Here is a 20,620-nt window from a genome sequence, read left to right as displayed (position 1 = left end):
ACTCCCGGCTTCGACCCCTGCCCGTCCGACCAAGTGTTAAGCTTTGCCCCCGCGGCCTACCTTTCGGAGACGCTAATCCTCGTTTCCGTTCCTGGACTTCTCACAGCCGCTATCCTACAAGGATCAGGTTCCGGTCCCCGTCACACCACCATCCAGGTCAGTGTAACCTTCTCAGTCCGTGGTTACTTCCTGGTTATCGTGTGGATAATAAAACTGTCTCGTCTCTTCTCAGTGCAGCGATCTGAGGTCCACCTGCTACGCATAGCATTCTCCGTGCTGTCCAATAAAGACAAGTTTTCTGTCAACTCCTGTGTCTGGGCTGAAATTCCGGGTCCGCTAACTGATCCATGTCAAATAGATTAAATTCAATTTTTTCCTCAAAATTTTACACACAATTTCCCTTAATGATACAGTGAAAAAACTTGGTATTTTTGTTACTTGATTAAAAATAAATAAAATATATATATCACATGAGCATACATGAACTATTCACAGCCTTCGCTCAGTATTTTGTTGAAGCACCTTTGGCACAGATTACAGCCTCAAGTCTTTTTTGTGTATGATGCTACAAGCCTGGCACACCCATTTTAGTGCATTTCCTCCCTCTCCTCTACTCAAGTTTCATCAGGTTGGATGGGAAGCGTTGTTGCACAGCTATTTTCAGATCTCCAGAAATGTTCAAGTCTGGGCTCTGCCTGAGTAGCTCAAGGACATTGACAGAGTTGTTCTGAAGCCACTCCTTTGTTGTCCTGGCTGTATGCTTGGGGTTGTTGACATGTTGAAAAGTGAACCTTGCCCCCTGTCTGAGGTCCAGAGCATGATGGAACAGGTTATCATCATGGATGTCTCTATACTTTGCTGCAGTCATCTTTCCCTCAACACCAACTAGTCTCCCAGTTCCTGCTACTGATAAAGATCTCCACAACATGACACTGTCACCACCATGCTTTACTGTAGGAATGGTATTGGCCAGGTGATGAGCCTTGGTCTGTTTCTTTAAGACAGGGGTTGGCAACCCAAAATGCTGAAAGAGCCATATTGGACCAAAAAAACAAATATGTCTGGAGCCGCAAAAAATTAAAAGCCTTATATAAGCCTTATAATGAAGGGAACACATGTTGTATGTATCTATATTAGCTATATTAGCTGATAGGCTAATATAGCTGCTTCGGAGTAGGGCCAGCCGGGACGGCCCTGCTTCATAGGCGGCGCAAGCTTAGCTCCTGATCACTCATTGGTTGTGGGTGTGACCAGATGGAAGCATAAAGAGCGAAGGTAGGAATATAAACAACAGCGTTAGCTTACCCTGCAACGTTTATGCCGTCTGTCCCCCAGCTGATGGCGCTGTAAAGCCTGAAATCTCCGGTGGATAACAGCTGTCCTACTCCGCGCAACAATCGCGGCATCCAGAGCATTTTTTCCTCTGCTTCCGACCAAACTGGCCAGTGTGAACAGGATGCATTCTGTATAGAGCCGAGCGGAGTAGAGCGGGACTTCTGAATTAGGGTCCGTGTAAAAGAGGTATATAGTAAAACTAAAAATATATTTCTCTCCCCCATCTTTTTCCATTTTCAAAAATTTTTGAAAAAACTCCATGGAGCCTCTAGGGCAGCGCCAAAGAGCTGCACGCGGCTCTAGAGCCGCGGGTTGCAGACCCCCGCTTTAAGAGATGGAGCCTGGCATTTAGGCCAAAGAGTTTATCTCTGTTTTCATCAGAAAAGAGAATTTTGTTTCACATGGTCTTTAAGGTGCTTTTGGCAAACTCTAGGTGGGCTGTCATGTGCCTTTTACTTAGGAGCGGGTTCCATCTGGCCACACTACCATACTGGCCTGATTGGTGGAGTTCTGCAAAAATGGTTGTCCTTCTGGAAGGTTCTTCATTCTCTCACTATTTTGGAGCTCTGTCAAAGTGGCCATTATTTTTTTGTCACCTTCATGACTAAGGCCCTTCTACTCCAATCAGTCAGATTGGTTGGGTGGTCAGCTCTGTCCTGGTGGTTCCAAACTTTTTTCATTTATGGTTGATGTAGGTTACTGTGCTCATTTGGAGCTTCGACCCTGCAGAAAAGTTTCTGTACCTTTCTGCAGATCTGTGCCTCAATATAATACTGTCTCTGATGTCATCAGACAATTCCTTAGACTTCATAGCTTGGTTTGTGCTCTGCCAACTATTGGACCCTATATAGATTGGTGTGAGCCTTTTCAAATCATGTCCAATCAACTGAATTTACCACATGTGGATTCCAATCAAGTAGCAGAAGTATCTGAGGAATGATCAGTGGAAATAGGATGCACAGGAAACAGGATGTCCAGGTCATATCAGACAGAAAATGAGAGGAAAAAAAGGGTTACAACAACAAGGAAGTGAGCTTAAGTGAGGGTCTTTCAGGCTGAGAACATGTTTCAAAACAAAAAAGTCCTGGAATTTCACACATGGCAATAGTCTTTAACATCAGCTCAGGTGCAAGAACCACAAGGAATCCCACCTCTGCCACCAAATTGTCTTAGCAAAAAGATAAGGGACACAGGAAGACCTAACTTGTTGATTTTTAGCAATTTATTACAAAATAAATGTCATGTAGAACATTCCAGGAATGAAAAAGAGCCAAGCAGCAGAATCTATCTCACCCCAGAGTGTCAAAAAATGCTAATTTGAACAAAGTTTTACCAATAAGGCATAAGAACCCCACCAATCTTGTCATAACTTAAAGGCTGTACCTCTTAGAGGGCAGTACGTCCTAACACTGAAGAAGTGAGAAGTGAAGTGGGCAGGTTTGAGCACAAAGCTCCTCAGCTGAAAATGAGTTTCACTGTGACCCTGAGTGAGACTGCAATTTGAAATTTTTTCCATCTTCTTGAAATTTTGAGTCTCAAACTAGTCTCCAACAGTTGAAGCCCAGTAAAATAGTGGATTACCACAGATGTGATACTCGTGGTGCTAGTGTTTTGTTAGCTTGGCTAGCACAAAACTAGCTAATGGCATAGCTGCATTCTGAAATGGACCAAAATGAGCAGGGCACACCTTGAGGTGTGGTGCAGTCGTTGGCATACATGGCAGTATTGTCATGGAATTAGGCTGCTGACATAGAGCATGGTAAAGAATCATGAGAGTGTCTCAGGGACATAGAAAATAGCAGGAACAACCATTATGTTGAATACTAAGACTGCCCTCACTCAAAAGAAAGTTTTCTAAATGTGCTATAATCCAACTATGTTTTAACAAGTCATGTATGTTGTGGAGAGTGTAGAGAGGTTGTCATGCTGTGTGAAGGGGGCCTTCTTGACAAAGCTATCTACTAATATCACCAAAGACATTAAAAAAATCTGCTTCATGATAATTTTATATCACCAAAAAGAATCACTGAACCTTGTGTACTTATTCTTTAACAAGACTCATGTACAGTGTATTTTCCTTAGCATAAAGCCACTAACAGCTATGCATGCTTCTCTTTGCTGTAAGTAAACTAGCTTTAATTAATTCTCTACCAACGGGGTTTAAAAAGTACAGGGGCTATGCTGCGCATGCTGACCTCCATCAATTTACACAGAGCTTTTGACGGGAAAACAAATAGGCTTTCATACAGCCAAACAAATAAATGCTTAGTTTTACTGAGTGGCCTTTTACCAGAGACTCGGTGCCCTATTTTTTTTTTTTTTTTTTTACAACTTTCTCAGTTTTTTTAAATGTCAGTTCTCCTATGAATGCTGTTTATCTAACCATCTAATTCCTGGCACAGACAAACAGACAGACAGGTTACCAGCCTTAGTACTTTTTATAGAGCAGTTATGGAGAGGTTGGCCTTTTTGGGTCTCTGAACAATGTTCTGGGAGCACTCCCTCATTTTTCACAACGTGACTTTTAGGAGCTTGTGACGGATGGTTTGATGTGGGCCGCATTTCTCACATTAAACTGAGAATGGTATCACTCAAAGAAGGGCTGTAATGCACAAATAACCGGCAACCATTTTAGAATAAATGCACAGCTGTGGCAGTGGGATGCGGAAGACCTTTGGGTGAACCCCAAATGGAGCCTTATGTTTCCTATTTAGTCAATACCTGTGATCTGTCATGCAAACACTTAGGCAGACTGCTTGCTACCCGCTCAGGTCTGTGAGAGCTGGATTTGGATGACAGGGGTGAGAAGGAAGATAGGAAGAGCAGCCAGTTTTTTCAACTCACAGCTTTCAAAAGAATTATAAATAAAATATACACAAAAAACATGGCCAGGATGTGAAAAAATATTAGATTTTTTTAAAAAGGATGGACACATAATTTATGATTAAGTCATTTAATAATATGGTTGGGTATAAAAAGAAATGGAGATTAAGGTTTTACCAAGTAAAGTTTGAGAGACATTCAACAATGTAAAAATGTCCATTATAAAATCAAATTGAGGTCCTGTCAACATTACTCTGGATATATTTATTGTCCATTGTTGAAAGCGGGTAATAATGTCTTTGCTTGTGTCTGTGCATGTATTTGTACGTCTGCCTGTTACCAACATATCTCATGAACCACTGGACAAATGTATTGAAGCTTTCAGAAAATGATAATTGGATGTACATCTACAACTGATCAACTATTCAACTTGGATGATAGAGCCAAGTTACAGTAAGAAACACAAAAAGGCTATATCTCAGTTTAGTAGCTGAGTCATTCCAACACATCCTCTGAGTGCAAACAGATTGCACAAGATCATTGTTCAACTTTGAAATTATCTACAGTATTTGCTGTTAACTCTGTCTGCATATTAGCAAAGTATTTCCAAGACTACCACACAGAGTGTAGTGAAACTATCAGGAAATAATTATTAGATAAACAACTACATCTCAGGGAGATCCACCACTACCAGAAGTCCACCAAGCTGCTCATCAGGAAGCTGCCCTTCCAGCACCTGGTCTGGGAGATCACCAAGGACTTCAAAACCAACCTGCGCTTCCAGAGCTTGGCTGTCATGGCTCTGCAGGAGGCCAGCGAGGCTTACCTGGTGGGGCTCTTTGAGGACACCAGGACTGAGGACACATTGGGACAGACTGTTACAAGAGATCCTTCCTGCCCACAGCCATCAGCATCTATAACAACTCTTTAACAAAACCAAGATTATGAATTACAGCAACATTTAATTGCTCTTTGGGATTAATAAAGTATTTTACAATGGAATTGAATTGAGCTCAGTTTTACAAGATATTGAAATTTGACATTGTCTCTTTAACAACACATACGTCAAGTGTTACCCATTGCACGAGATCTTTGCTTAAACTTTAGCATTAATTGTTGCAGATGTAGAAAAATAAAACAAGCAGGTATAATTATGTCATGGTTTGCTGTGGAATTAAAGTTTTAGATACAAATTGGCTTCAGATTTTCCAACAGTTTTAATTAGGGGGTGGAACCTGTCTCTCATCCTTGCAGTTTGTGGTTCAGCAGAATGCAGAGTGATAAAAGATGAAGTGAACTGCCTACAGGGTGATTGATTCAAGTTATCAGACTACATGGAAGGAAACTGCTGTTGTTCATCTCATTAGCCCTCATCGATCCATTTAAAGACTGAAGAGAAGGAGTTAGTTGGAACAGAGTGGATCTGTTGTTGTGGCCATGTTGGATGGAGGTGGATGTTAGCTGCAGTGTTTTGCATCACAGATCCTCCTCCAACCACTGCTCAGTGCTGGGTTACTGATAAAAGAAAATACAGATGTCATGGTGGGGCATGACGAACCCAGAATGCAGACTCGAGGCGAGGTAGAATTAAAATGAAAACCAATTTATTAGCAAAAAGAAAACTAGAGGCTGACGCGGAAGCAAAATCAGGATCACAAAACTTACTAAAAAATGGCAGAGAAGACAAGGAACAAGGTGCATGGATGTGGCTTGAAAAACCACAAAAGTATTAGAAGACACACAGCAGAGCGACGAAGAGTAATGAACCAGCGAGGAATGACAGAACAGAGACCGGCTTTAAAGAACAAAGGGTGAGAGAAAAAGGAGTTGCAGCTGGGAACATGACAAGGAACAGGTGAGGTGGGCGTGGCAGGCAGACCGGAAAATTACTGAGCAGAGGACAGGTAAATGGGCACACAGGATAACACATAAAGCCAAATGACACAAGAACATAATTCAGCACAAAAAATAACACAGAATTACAAAAACACAAAACAAAGAACCAAAAGCAAAATAAACTCAAAAATACTTAAATCATGACAACAGAATGTCCTTTTGATATTCGCTTCTGGTTTTGCAGATGAAAACTTAAACACGAGAAACAGAAATTTTAAAAAAGGAATGAATTTATCCCATCCATCCAGTTTCTTCTGTTTAAGACATCCCTCTCCCCAGTGATTCTCTCCAGCTTCTTCTGGGGGATTCCAAGGGGTTTTCAGACCAGGGAGGATATATAATCTCTCCAGAGAGTTCTGAGTCTGCCCTGGAGTTTCCTCCCAGTGGAATGTGCCTGGAAAACATCCAGAAAGAGTTGTCCAGGTTCATCCTAATCAGATGTCTGAGCCACCTCAGATGACTTCTTCTGTTGTTGAGGAGCAGTGGCTTTTCTTTTAGCTCCAACAGGAATGATGGAACTTCTCCCCTTATCTCTAAGACTTAACCTGGCCACCCTACAGAGGAAGCTCAGTTCAACTGCTTGGACCCAGTATCTCTCATAATCCACACCTCATGATTGCCCCATGTGAACTACATGCACTGGGCATGGTTTGAAAAGGCTAACAGAACCACATCATCTGCAAAAAAAGACACAAGATCTTGAAGCTGTTTGCATAGTCCATGAGAAGTCACAAAATTGGGTCTCATTCACATGGTTGTGTGACAAAAATTGCATTATTTTGTTTGTGTAGCAGCTTCGTCCGCCGCTTTGCAACACAAGGCCCTGAACAAACTTTTTCTCACAGGGGTTTGTGCCAAGTATTGTGTGATTGGTCAGAAGTTGTGGGTGTGTTAGCAAAATCTATAAACCTATGAACTGAAAAAGACCATGCAGAGATAGAAGTGGCTCTTCATGGCTGTGACTGTCTCAGTTGGTTTAATAAACATGTCTGGTCTGGACAAGGGAAGCAAAATTCTGTACAAGGACCGGAGAGTGGAGAAGCTGGCGAAAGGAAACCCGTTTTAACATTGAAAGAGGAGGGAGGAGCTTCCTGGGAGTTCTGATCCGAGTGTCTCGTGGACTATGAAAGGTGTGTGCAAAAATTCAAATTCTTGCAACCACACGACTGCAAACCGACTTCTTGAAATTTTGTGGAGTGTACTGGAGCTGCAAGGCTCCCAAAGCAGACAGCATCCTCTCATGACTGCACTTTGAGATTTTGTCTATGACCACCACAAACAGGATCGGAAACAAGGGGCAGCCCAGTGGAGTCCAATACCTACCAGGAATAGGGTCAAATATGGGCCTAGAATGAATGCAGCAGGGAATTGGATCAAAAGTCTTCTCCAATTCCACAAACATGAACTTGGCCATCTAACTCCAATGATATTTCCTCAGCAACTCTGCAAGGGTGAAGATCGGTATTAGATCGTTTATTAGATATAATATTAGAGAAGAAAATGCATCTAAAAAAGCATAAAGTTAATATAAATGAATAACTTAGATGACCTGTTTATACTTCAAATATCTAAATAAATTGCTTTAAATATGAAAATTAATGCTGCCCTCCCTCCCTTTTTACTGTGTGATGTCAGAATTTTTGATAAAGCTGTGATCCCTGGGCTAACTGTCAGGATTTCACTAATTTGTCAAAAGTGAGCAGCCCAGCCCGGCGACAAACAGACACAGGAGGCTTCGGTAACGATAAGTGATCTTATTTACAGTGAAGGTGACAACAGGGATCCAGATCTGGAAGAGAGGAAGGTCGGTAAGTATGTGCGAGTGGTAATTAGTTAAACAGGCAGTGGTAAGTGAATGGATTTCCAGAGAGTCCAGCATGGAGGGTGGTGAGGAGGTAGGTATTTAAAGGTGAAGCGTTTCCGAGTAGCTGTGATACAGGTGGCTGGGGTAAGTAGGTCCTCCACAGAATGCAGGTAGCAGCAAGGCAGAATGGCTTTGGTAAGTGGCTCTGGGTACTTAGCTTTGTTGCGGCTCGGGATTCAGATCAGGCTGGTCTCCAGAAAAACAGGTAACTGGCAAAATACAAAAACACAGAATGCACTTAGAACAACTCCAAGACTTCGAGGTTTAGTAAAAGACTGAGAGATTTTTACCACAGGGCAAACAATGCTCCAGCATTGGTCTGATCCACACCACGGCCTTAAGTACCCACACTCCCTGATAAGGCTGATCTTCTGCAGGTGAGGAGGCACAACGACCCAACCAATAGGTGAACAGGGACAGTCCACCAGCAAGTAACTCACAGATCACCACACTAACAGGTATAAAACCCGAGCTAATATCATTTTAAGTATTCCCCTATATTTCTCTTCTTATGTACATGCTGGGTGCAAAGTATACAGTTATAACTAGGGATACTTTTTAAAGACAGCAGTAGTTCCCAAACTTTTTAGTTTCTGACCCACAAAATAACAGTGGCAAAGCCTTGTGAACCCAGATATTGCTAGACTAAGTGTGCAAACTTTCCTAAGAACCCATGTAAGCAACATGATGGCAACATAAACAGTCTTAGTAATTATAATACTATTTTGAAAAATAGTTTATGACTACTGGGTTTATTACTTGCAACAACTGTAGATGAAACATGCTGTTAGAACTGTTTAGTTTTAAGTTTATTTCTGGAAAATTATTTGAGGACTGTCACTTGGTGTTTTGTGACCCACTGTGGGGTTCCAACCCCATCTTTCAGAATTACTGTAACACAGGCCTGTACTTCCAGCTGAAGTCTTATAATTGTCTCAGCATTCTCTCTTTTTTAACACTATGTCTGCCACCTCTATTGCAAATATACTAAAGATTGCAAAAATTATATTCAGTCCACCAGTTCACATAAAATACAATACTCTTTCTAAATAAGTGTCATAAACAGAACAGAAATTAACTCAGTATAATATGAAACAACTAAAACTAGCTCTGAGTTGAAACCTAAATAGTGCAAACGGACTGGATAAAACAATGACTTTATTGCTTATAGAGGCACAAAAATGCAAAAAATTAAGGATTTTGTTTTACAGACAGGTTGGTAGGATTTCAACAAAGCATGCGGGAGGAGGTTGGGCTGGTCACTGGGGTTTGACTTTACATTTCAGGCCTGGTATTTTGATATTTTTCATTTTGACGTCTTGCAGTTTTTGCATGGTTGCGGTTTGAGTTTTGTGCTTTTTGACGTTTTCAGGGAAGGGGTGTCGGAAGTTGGGATGACGGAGACAAACCCAGAGCGCAGACTCATTGTAAACGAAATAACTATTTATTAAACTAAGGGATAACAAAAACAAAGGGCTAGTGTGGTAGCAAAAACATCAAAATAAACTAAATCTAAACTAAGGCAGAAAACGGGATGAGGATCAGGAACAGGCGGGACAGAAACACACGCTACGAGCAACAACAAACAATGAACCAGCGGAGTATAGGAAGAAGTGACCGGGATTTAAACACTGAGGATGATGAGGTAAGTGGTAACAGGTGAGTGGAGATAATGACAGGCAGATGGAGATGGGCATGGCAGGGAAACTGAGAGGGAGACTGAGGAGGAGTGAATGGAAACACAAACATGAGGGACAAAGACAGAACAAAGCAAAAAGATAAACAAAACCAAATAACCAAACAAAAATTAAACAAGACCAAAACAAATAGAAAACCCCAAAAACCCACAAGGGGGTGGTATTTGTTTTCTAGTGATTGATTTGTCTGAAATTCTCAGATCTTTTGTGGGTGGGCTCTTGTTCTTGCGCCACTTTTTGATGCAGATAGTGCATGGGGGCATTGGCATTTTTGTCATCTTTCACTCTTTTGTGTCTCTTGCTGCTGTGGAGCTTGCCATTTTCTCTTGAATCCACCTGGGGTGGGAGTGGTGCACATCCAGGTTAGGATTGAGTTCAGTTGTGTATTGAGGTGGAGTGTTCTCTTTGGGACTGGAGGTGGGAGGTATTTTTGTCTTGTCATGTCTCCAAGTGGAGCACTATGGGGGAATGTGGCTCTCTAGATCTTCTGCCATTTGTGGTTCAGGGATTTTTGGGATCTGTATTTGTATTTGTTCATACTCAGAGTGCACTGTAATTATTGCCACCATCAAATTTGCCTGGTCAATGGAGCATATCCTCTCTTTTTTTCTAAAGTTGGAGTGCAAACTTATGTTTTTTCTCTCCCATTGTTTTGACTAAAAACATGTTATCACTCCCAGCAAAAAGACAACATGTAGTGTTTATTGATTCTATTTCTACTTTTCTGTCATCTTTCTCACTCCCCCCCTCTTCCTTCCCTCTTTCTCTATCTTAGTAATTACTACATCGGCTGTTTTAGCGGGCCACTGGTACCATTTAGAAATTTGGTAATGTTTAGTTTAGCTTTCTCTTTCTGTACACTTAGTTTAGTTCTGTACATTTAGTCATGCTTAGATCTGTTTAGTTTAGCTTAGCTTATTTAGCCTTCCTGTACACTTAGCTTAGTTACTGTACAATTAGTTATCATTGTCATGTTTTAGCTTAGTTATCTTGTCATGTTCTGTAACTCTGTCTGTAATTTTGTTCTTGTGTTGTAAAGCACTTTGATTCGCCTTGTGCTGAAAAGTGCTATATAAATAAATGTACCTACCTACCTACCTACCTACCTAGGCAGGTAGGTGAACTCATACTTTTACCAGTATGAGTTCATGTGAGGATTCAGAGTTTTGTCCCCGCCCTGCGGGCGATGCCTGTCACTCTTCCTCCACAGCTGCTGCCTATCTCCCTGATGAGCTCAGCCAGTAATTAAGCCTGCGGCTGAACTCAGACCTTCGCTGGAGCATCGAGCCTTTTGGGTTAGTGACTCAGCCTCAGCCCACTGTGTTTATAAGAGAAAGTTTTTGCCACGCTAACCTTTTGTATTTTCTGTCATTCGCTCTCTCTGCCTCAGGTACGGCTGTTTCTGAACTTTGTAAATACCTGCCTGTCTGGATATATGGAAAAACTTACCTGTTTGGACTTACCTGTCACTGGATACCTGGAACCGCCTCTGGAACTCACTTCCTGTACCTCACCGTCTCCAAGTCGCACTACTCACCTCACCTGTAGGAAAGAGGCACAAGAAACAATTAACTATGCTTAATTCGCAAAAAATTGAATCTGTACGTAAACAGCACAACTACTGCATTATGTTGCGGCAGTGTAAAAACAAACAAAATAAGTCATCCTTTATGGAGTTTTGAACTTTGATCTCCTGCATGAAAGTATGATACAATATTAACTACACCAACCTGTCATACCAAATCCCTGTTTGTGCTTCCACATTTCATAACGTAACCAGGCACCCATGGTCATCATTTGCAATAATAATTTTTTTTTAAAGTTACACTGTACGCTAAAGCTGCTTGGTGTCTGGCCACTAACCTCCCCCTGCTGAGGGTGGGGGTGGTTGTTTGCTACAGTTAGCTCCTCAGCTTTTCATTGGTGCAGTAGGAGACCAGGAGACATGGAGGGAGACCCATGTCTTATCATCACCATCTTATCTCATCATTCTCCACCCACACATCCTCCTTAAGGCTCCCCTGTAGGAGAGTGGAGGCAATATTTTCTGACAGTCTCTAAGACTGTTAGGCACCCAGAGGCAACACAGCTGCTGTCTGTAGGAGAAGAACAGACACACACACAGACATGAACTCTCTCATGCACATTTACTATCAGCAGCCATCTGACCTGGAACAAATAATTCATTGCCACATCTATGAACTAACTAAAAAACACATAGGTTTCTTCTTTCTCTCACCCACCACCAAAGGCAATAATGTTTTTGGGGCTCGATAATGCTTGTGTGTGTGTTTTTCAGTACTGTTAAGAAAATATCTCTTGAACCAGTGGACAGATGTTATTGAAACTCTCAGGAAGTAATCACCGAATGTACAGTTTAAACCAGACGTTTACACACACTATATAAAAAGACATTGAATCATTTTTTTCTCACTGTCTGACATTAATTCAGACTAAGCCTTTCCTGTTTTAGGTCAGTTAGGGTTCCCCAAATTAGTTCTATTTGTTAAATGTCCAAATACTGAGAAAGATGATTTTTATTACTTTCCTCAAAGTCCCACGTTTACATACACATTTAGTAAAATTACTATACCTTTAAAAATTTTGGTAAGCGCAGATGATGACATCATGGCTTTAGCAACTTAACAGGTTAGTTGACAACATTTTTAGTAATTTTGAGGCACACCTGTGGATCATTTTAAGGTACATCTCAAACACGTCTTCTTTATTTGGCATCATGGGAAAATCAAAAGAAATAAGCCAAGATATCAAGAAGAGAAAGGTCGACGTCCACAACTCAGGTTCATCTTTGGGTTCAGTTTCCAGATTCCTAAATGTTAATTTGTTAATTTGTTCAAATAATCAATATTGGAGTTGTCACAAAAAACAATGGATTACATTTTGATGGTGATCAAGATTATGGTCCGAAACGCACTATTTTTTAATCACGCTGTGGCCTTTCTTTGGTGGAGGTTTGAGCTCTCTGAGTGCTTCTAGTAAATTGATTGAATGACTGATTTTTTTAGACATTTATGATGCATGCATCAGTCTGACTAATAATGATTTGATTTTTTGAAGAGTCCACAGTCATTTGTTCCCTAGCATATTCATCTTATTTTTCATTTTTTGTTGTTTCACATATTCCATCAAATGTAAACTGGACCTCCCTGACTGCCACACAGAGGTTTGTGCTGTTTACGCTCAGATTTATAAATTCTTTTTTTAAGTTGTTTTTCTGTGAGAAAGTAGAGCACTTCTCTATGACCCAGGGTGAAGCAGTGGAATTGAACTCTCCAAAGTAATGCAGTTATGGAGTGAAATTCCATTATTTCTCTGGTGGAAGATGTGGAAATGTGCAGAGGTGTTGATTTGCTGTCAAAGGTGAGCATTAAGGCGTCACAGTTTTCACCTAAAGCCAGGATGTCCTCAGGGAGTGTGGCTGCATAAATTTATTTGTTCTATTGAAAGATGATGAGAGAAATAAGAACACTGAAAACAGCTCTCTTCTACGTGCACACATACAACAGGTGGGACAGATCTTGTTTCTACTTAAACAGTAAAGTCAGATTTTTTTTAGTTGTAAACTGTGTAAATTTACAACATCTGTTATTCTAGTTGACATTTAAAAGGGACAAATTGCATATAAAAAAGTATTTCTTTGCTCTATAGCATAGTTTGAAATCACTACCAAAATAAAACCTCAGAAAAAACTCTCAATTTGTTGTGATAAATCTGATACAGTGTGAAGCAAAAATATTCACTCCCATAATGTTCTTTCTATTTTGTTGCTTTACAGCTTGAAATTTTAATGGATTTTCAATTTTAAAGGATACAATACATTAAAGGAATGTATAATCTAAGAATGCATATCGCCAAATGTTTTCCAATTGTACCAGTCATAGCTGTTTTGATAAAACCTTGTAAATGACATTAAGAGTGATCTCATTCAATGTTGTGAGATCTTGTGAGATGTGTTAGCATGCACAAAATGTGTTGATGACTCTCAGCTACTACCACACCAAAGCTAGCTCAATATTATTATTAGTTATAGTCCTTTTTGTGTTTTTTTAAGGTCAGTTAGCTGCGGTGGCCATCTTGAAGTGGGTTGAGTCCCAATGTAACCTTGGATGTAGATGTACATCCAAGGTTTACTTTCTGAAATTTTCTTTTAAAAACAGCTAAAGCTCTACTTGTGATGATCTTAGTCTAAGGCTCCCTTCGTGTGCTGTGTTTCCAAAATGATCTTTTTCCTCTTAAACACAGCGCTATTTCTAGAAATGTTTTCATTCACATGAAACACAAAAAATGCCCCACAATACTGTAGTCACTATACCAGGCCTGTATGTGGCACTGTAACTCTGCCACCAAACTACACCAAATACAGGGAAAGAAGATGTGGTGCAGACACTCTAAACTGTAAACACACACAAAGTTGAAGATGGTAAAAACAGGAACAAAATCAAATTGTTTTTGTAGACCAACGATGAAGTGGAACTTCCCCTTTGTCTTACATTAAACCACAACTGACTGGAAGTTGTCTTAGTCCAAATACATGAACATAATGGATAATATCAGTCTCGGTGTCTAGGATAAGTTTTTCTCATACTATTCAAAGGGTGCAGGGTAACTTATTTATGTACAAGAGGAAATCATTTAAAATGATTCCCTTTTCCTACATCTCCAATGTCTAATTGATGTATATTGTTGATCTTTTTCTGCAGCATTGGTTTTAGTATTGTTTACAGTTCATTAAAGTGACAAAACTATTTTTGTCCTTAGATTATATGGTTTTATAATAAAGGTTTTTTTTTTGCTTTGCTTTTTTGAGCAATTTTTTGTTCAACAGCCTTTTCTGTTCACTGAATTAATAATGTACACAAAGGTATTGCTATACTATTTGTGTTTGCAGGCAGCTGCAACACAAATACAAGCATGTAATCTGTAAATATTGGGGTCGTAGGTTAAGTCACTCTAAGAAATAAAATTGAGTGTTTAAGTTACACAATTATTTTATCTTGATTCTAAAGGTTTTATCCAATTTTTAATAGTAAAAAAAACAGGATTTGTTGTTCATTTGTTGCAATGGGATATTAAAGCAATTTAATACTGATAATTAAATCCAAATTAAGCACTATCCGAACATACTTTTCTTACTTGCAGATGTGCATTAAGGCAAGGAAGGCTATCTGCCCTTTACAAACTTTTGGCTATTTTGCTCCCTGTGCTTTTAGTAGATTCTTAACTCTTTTGAATCCATTGCCATCCATAAAGTATTTGGGGAACACAAAGTCTAAAAAATATAGTACTTTTTACATTTAAACAACCAGGTTTAGTGGAACCAGTTGACACACCTAAATTGGGTGAATCCAACATTTTAGTTTTTCATAGTAAGTTTCAGTTATTCGTATTTTGCATTTACCAGCAGCAGTAATTTTAATTCACTGAAAGACATTTTCTGTTATATTCACCTTCATCAAAACAAAATGCTACAAAGACGTAAGTTTACTTGGTAAATATATGGCAGAAACTACAAAGAGCAGCACACAGTAGTGTTATCAACTCAGCACGAGCCAGCTGCATAAGACAAATGGATGAATTTGTTATCCATGTCTTCAAAGAGCATGAAATCAAACACAGGAAAAGAATTGTTCAGTTTAATTGGAATCAGACCAAACAACAAATTTGTACATAACCCCCTGTGGTGGCTGAAAAATTGCAATTTCAACACAATGTGATGCCAACGAACCAGCAGCATCTGGAGCAGAGAATAAAACCGCACAAGGCTACCTGGTGTCTTCCAGACAGTCGTCATTTCATAGGAGAACCAGACAACAACAGGTTGTGGATTATGGCTTTAATGAAGCATTAATATGATTCCACCACCTCCGGCTCCTGCCGCTGCTTGCTGAAAGAGAAACATGAAGGTAAGAGGGATGGAAGAAGGAAAGGTGGAAGAATGTTGTGAGGAGAGAGAGGGAAAGAAGAGATACTTGCATCTCCTCGAGTTGAGAAGACTGGTGGTTTAAATGATTGCTGTAGTGCCAGTGTCTGCTGTAGTCATATTAAACAACAGCTTGTCTACAGAAATAAGCTGCAGGGCTACTGGTCTGCTCTTCATCCCACTGCCTCAGTTTGTATTCTACCCCCATTGGTTGGATCTGTGTGTGTGTGCGCGCACGTGTGTGCATAAATATTTGTGGATGTGGTGTTGGTAGATTTATTTCTGCATTTTTGTGCATCTTCTGCAGTTTGTGCTTGCAGACAACAATGACTTGTTGGTGTCTATGCGCATGTGTGTGCTTGTGTGTATATGTCTGTGTCACATGTTCAGAGCTTTTTTCAGATACACACAGTGGCTCCCATGTGCTTGACTATTGATTTAGAAATGACCGGCCTGCTCACTCGCACCATCTGCTCTGCTAACTAAGAACGACTGAGGGNTGGGGGGGGGAGATATTCTCCCACCCTCTTTCCCTCCTCTTTACAGCATTTTGTCATAAAAATCTATTTAAGGTGGAATGTGAATAAATATAGATAGATAGATAGATAGATAGATAGATAGATAGATAGATAGATAGATAGATAGATAGATAGATAGACAGACAGACAGACAGACAGACAGACAGACAGACAGACAGACAGACAGACAGACAGACAGATATGTATATATATATAGACACACACAGTACATATGCTCACTGGCCACAATATTAGGTAATCGGCCAATCACATGGCAGCAAGTCAGTGCCTCTAATCATGTAGACATGATTAGGGCGACTTGCTGATGTTCCAACCCTGCAGCAGAATAGTGAAGAAAGGGAATTTAAATGACTTTGAACGTGGTGTGGTTGATGGTGCCAGATCCACTGGTCTGAGTATTTCGAAAAAATGCTGATCTGCTGGGATTTCTACACACAACCATCCCTATGGATCCAGTAAGCATTTCTCTGAAGCAATAAGTAGATAATGTCACCTCCTCCAAAGTTGAGATTTTCTTCTGAAACAAGAATCTCACCGGCCAACAACAAGGTCCTCAGCCGAGACCAAGACCAATAGACATGATGACAATGCAATGCAAAGAACCGACAAGGAAGTTATGTTTGAGCCAGAGGAAGATGATTTGTGGTATCTATCCACTGCTCAAAGAGAGTCTGTTTTCCAGACCCTGGACCTCCCGGCCGAGCACTTCAACCGAAAGGTGTCTCACCTCAATACAGAGCCAAATCTACCTTCAAACGGTGTTTGTCTAAGCGAGCCTAAGAGTGCTGCTACTGTCTCAGAGGCTGAAGAGGAACAGGACGTTATGCAGCTGCCTGATGACCCTGTGGCGGACACAGGTCTAGAAGGGGGAGTGCTCCCCTTGGCTAGTGTGAAGTTATATAAAATGTAAAACCATGAAGTTTCTATTTTACTAGAGTTCAAAGCCTAGAACTGATGTACAGGGTAAACAGCAGGTTGTATAGAACACGTGATGAGATGACCCCACAAACTCCAGGAAACCCGGAAGAGGGTGCGGTCTGTGTAGTTTGGGAGTGCGATCCGCCTGGCTGCAGACTGCTGGTAAACAACTCCATATAAGGGATGGAATATTACTGGAGAAGACGCCGTCCGGGTGGGGTCAAAAAACTGATAGAAAAAACACTGAACGAGAAGTTAGCTTCAGACGTAGGCTGAGCTTTGAACTTTGGTAAGCGTCTCCTTCCAGCGCTGAAAGTTAATAAATGCTACTCAAACTTTAAAGTGGACTCCTTGGCTGTTTTTGACTCTCTGACTCTGTGCATCATCCAAGGAGGTTGAGCAGGTTATCTGTATGTTTGTGAGTTTTTCTGAACTCGACACTAGTCAGTCTGAAAGCAATGCAGAGCCCCTCAATAATCATCAGTCATGGCGAAAGATTAAGCCAGTCATTCAGCTCAGTTATGACAAGCCTGGAAACTCCATTGACAAGCCGTTTGTGATAGTACACCGTGGAGTGAGAATCACTGTTGGAAGTGGGAGCCTTACCCCTGTGGTCCAGTGTGTGCCTCCACTAGTTTAGATGAGTTATTCTGACAAGTATACACATTGCTAATTTAGCCACCGAAGGGTAAATTAGGTTGATCTGCCTAGATAGTCCGATGAGGGCATCTGGACATTTAGAAGGGGGAGGATGTAACCCCCTAGGTTGTATATAACCCTTTTTTTTCTTACACACTGTTCATCTCCTTAAATACAATGCATTGTAGACCTTTCCACCTTAAGCAGGAATAATTACCTTTCTGCTTAATCTTGTTAATGTTTTACACTTATACCTTTGAGGCTTAGGGCACTGTAAAAGTCTTAAACATTAACATATACATGTGTATTTTTGTTGACTTCAAAACATGCAGTAAATGTGTTTTTGCTAGTACCTAGTGTTTACTACTGCCAGTAAACGCATAATTTTCAGTTGTTTCTATCTCACTGGTCAGTCAAGGGCAATATCAAGTTTAAGCAATTTGATCAGCCGTGATGGCTGGGGGGTGGGAACGTTAATGAAGGTGTATGTGCCAGCTAGGACTGTGCAGTTGGCACGCGGGGGTCGGCGGGGAGACGGTCACGGAAGAAGTTGGATTCTATACCGTTGCGGATTATTTTTTTTAACAACTAGCGGGAGCTACAAACTTTTCCGGACGTTTTGCCTGGATTTTGGAGCTACAGAACCAGACCCCACTCGTGAGCCAGAGTGGACTGTTGGACCGGAGTTGGAGCAGTTTGGTTGTTTAAGACTGGTAATCCCTGGGGGGGTGAATAACCTGTACCACATGGTTGTGCTGGGAGCCACCATCATTGGGACAGCTATTCTGCGGACGTATGCTAACTAAGTGCTATCAGGCCTGCAACAATTATAAAGCTAATGGACTGCCTTATTCCTGCAAGAGACTGACTACCTGAAGTTTGCTGAATTTAATTTGCCGGCTGTTTTGTTTTTGTAATTTTCTTCAGTTTAAAAGGTTTTTGTGTCAATCTGTGACCTTGCGGGTGTCCTAAATATCCTCTTTCCGAGCTATTGGGATTTTAAGATTCCTCTGTTATTGAACTAGTTGTTTTGTTTATTAATAATAATATTACTGTGTTTGAAGGGAACTGTTAAATGCTAAGGTGCATTGCTCATTGGTTTATATTACTGACCAATACAGTTCATAAAATTGGTAATTTATTCAATACTACCCATTTTCATTCCTTATTTTAGTATAAGATTAACGTTACACTGCACTTTGATTTTAGTTGTATGGTAAGTCATCCTAGTTTTGTTAATGTGATCAGTTGCACACACTATTCACAAGATACACTATTACCCATTAAGACACTCATTACTCATGAGGGCACAGGTGTGTAGAATTCAATAGTGTGTAGGTCAGAGAATCTGGGCACTGTTCATAGTGGAAAAGTGAGCAGTGGTTACATTTCTATAAACCAAACATTCAACACTGTTGCAGAGGAATGGTTAGTCCACACATACAGTGGAACCCATTGATATTAATGAACAAATGAACCTCAATGGTTACTGTAATGTATTGCACATCCATTTTTGTATTTAATAGTTATCAACACAAATGTTTCTTGATGATACTGCGATCATTTGGCTCTTTGTATGTCAGTGGCTGAAACAGCGTAATGTTTTTAATACATTTGCATAGTCTATTTTTTTTATTTATTTTTTAGTTTGTATTTTATCCTGGGTTGTATGTACCTAGCTGCAAACTGTTTACAATGTGTGTGTGATGGAGGCAGTAACAACAGAGATGCTACAAACAGGTTAACAAAGTGTGTTCGGTCCACTTTGACAGATTGTGTTGAATATTGCAGGCATCCCTCAGTGTTAGCTGTTAAAGACTGAAAGTATGTTCCATGTAATATTACTGCGGTGAAGCCTGGAGAGGATCAGCAGGATGGACCATGATATGCTTCAGATTATCTTCAATCACTGCCACAATGTGCTGCTACAATAGCATGATTCTAAAGCTTTAAGACGCCATGTTGCATGCTAATGTTCAGACACACATTCAGAGAAAAGACAAAAGTACTGCCTGGATTTTTTTTTAAATTATTTTTATTGTTTTATTTTTTTTTTGACAAAACACACACTGAAGGAGCACATAAACCAATGCATCTGTGTGTTCTTCCTCTTTTGCTTTTTCTTCAGTCTTCTCTTCAGCTGCCCCCCATCCCCCACCACCCCCAACCTTCCCCTGTGGACGTCTGCAGCTTGTTATCAGAAGGCGTGAGGAGGAGTGTGACAGTGTGATAATCCATGCCGATGTGTGCCACTGACCCTGTGATGTGCTGTAAGACCTGCCTGCCTGTGCGTATGTGTGTGCAGCACTTCCAACATCTCATCCCTTTGCTTGGCTGTTTGTTCGTTGCAGATGTGCGTCCATGAGTGTGCATTCTGATATATGGCTGCGTCCAGATGCCTCTTTCTTCTGGTGGCTTATCAGGCGACAAGGCAACGTATATGTCACTTCAATCAGCTGGGATGTGAGGGAGCTGTCTGTTTGATATCCGGTATGAGCAGTGTGAGACTTTACAGAGGCCCAATTCACATTTACCTCAGCTAAAGATCTCAGCCATCTTCAGCCATTACATTATGACTACAGGTTAAGTAAAAACATTGATTATCTTGTCACAATTAGGCACCTGGCAGGAGCTGGGATATATGAGACAGAAGGTGAACAGTCTGTCTTAGAAGTCTGCATAAGTTGTAAAGAAAAAATGTGGGCCATAAGAACCAGGGGTGTCACTAGGTTTTAAGGACAAGGGGGGCTTAGCCCCCAGGAGATGCAGAGGATGTGAGCAAACGTAGTGGGCGGAACAACATTTCTCAAACAGCTAACAAAACCTGAGTTGCATTCCACATTTTTGGACACATTTAACAGATACCTTACTGTGTAAACGTTTTAAGCAACCAATTATATTTTTATTCAGAACATCAACAAATAGGAAATATGTTTACAGTTTTAACAAGAAAAATTAACATTTTTTT

Source organism: Kryptolebias marmoratus, linkage group LG21 (assembly GCF_001649575.2).
Source record: "Kryptolebias marmoratus isolate JLee-2015 linkage group LG21, ASM164957v2, whole genome shotgun sequence".
Taxonomy (NCBI): Eukaryota; Metazoa; Chordata; class Actinopteri; order Cyprinodontiformes; family Rivulidae; genus Kryptolebias; species Kryptolebias marmoratus.
This window is presented reverse-complemented; position numbering follows the sequence as displayed.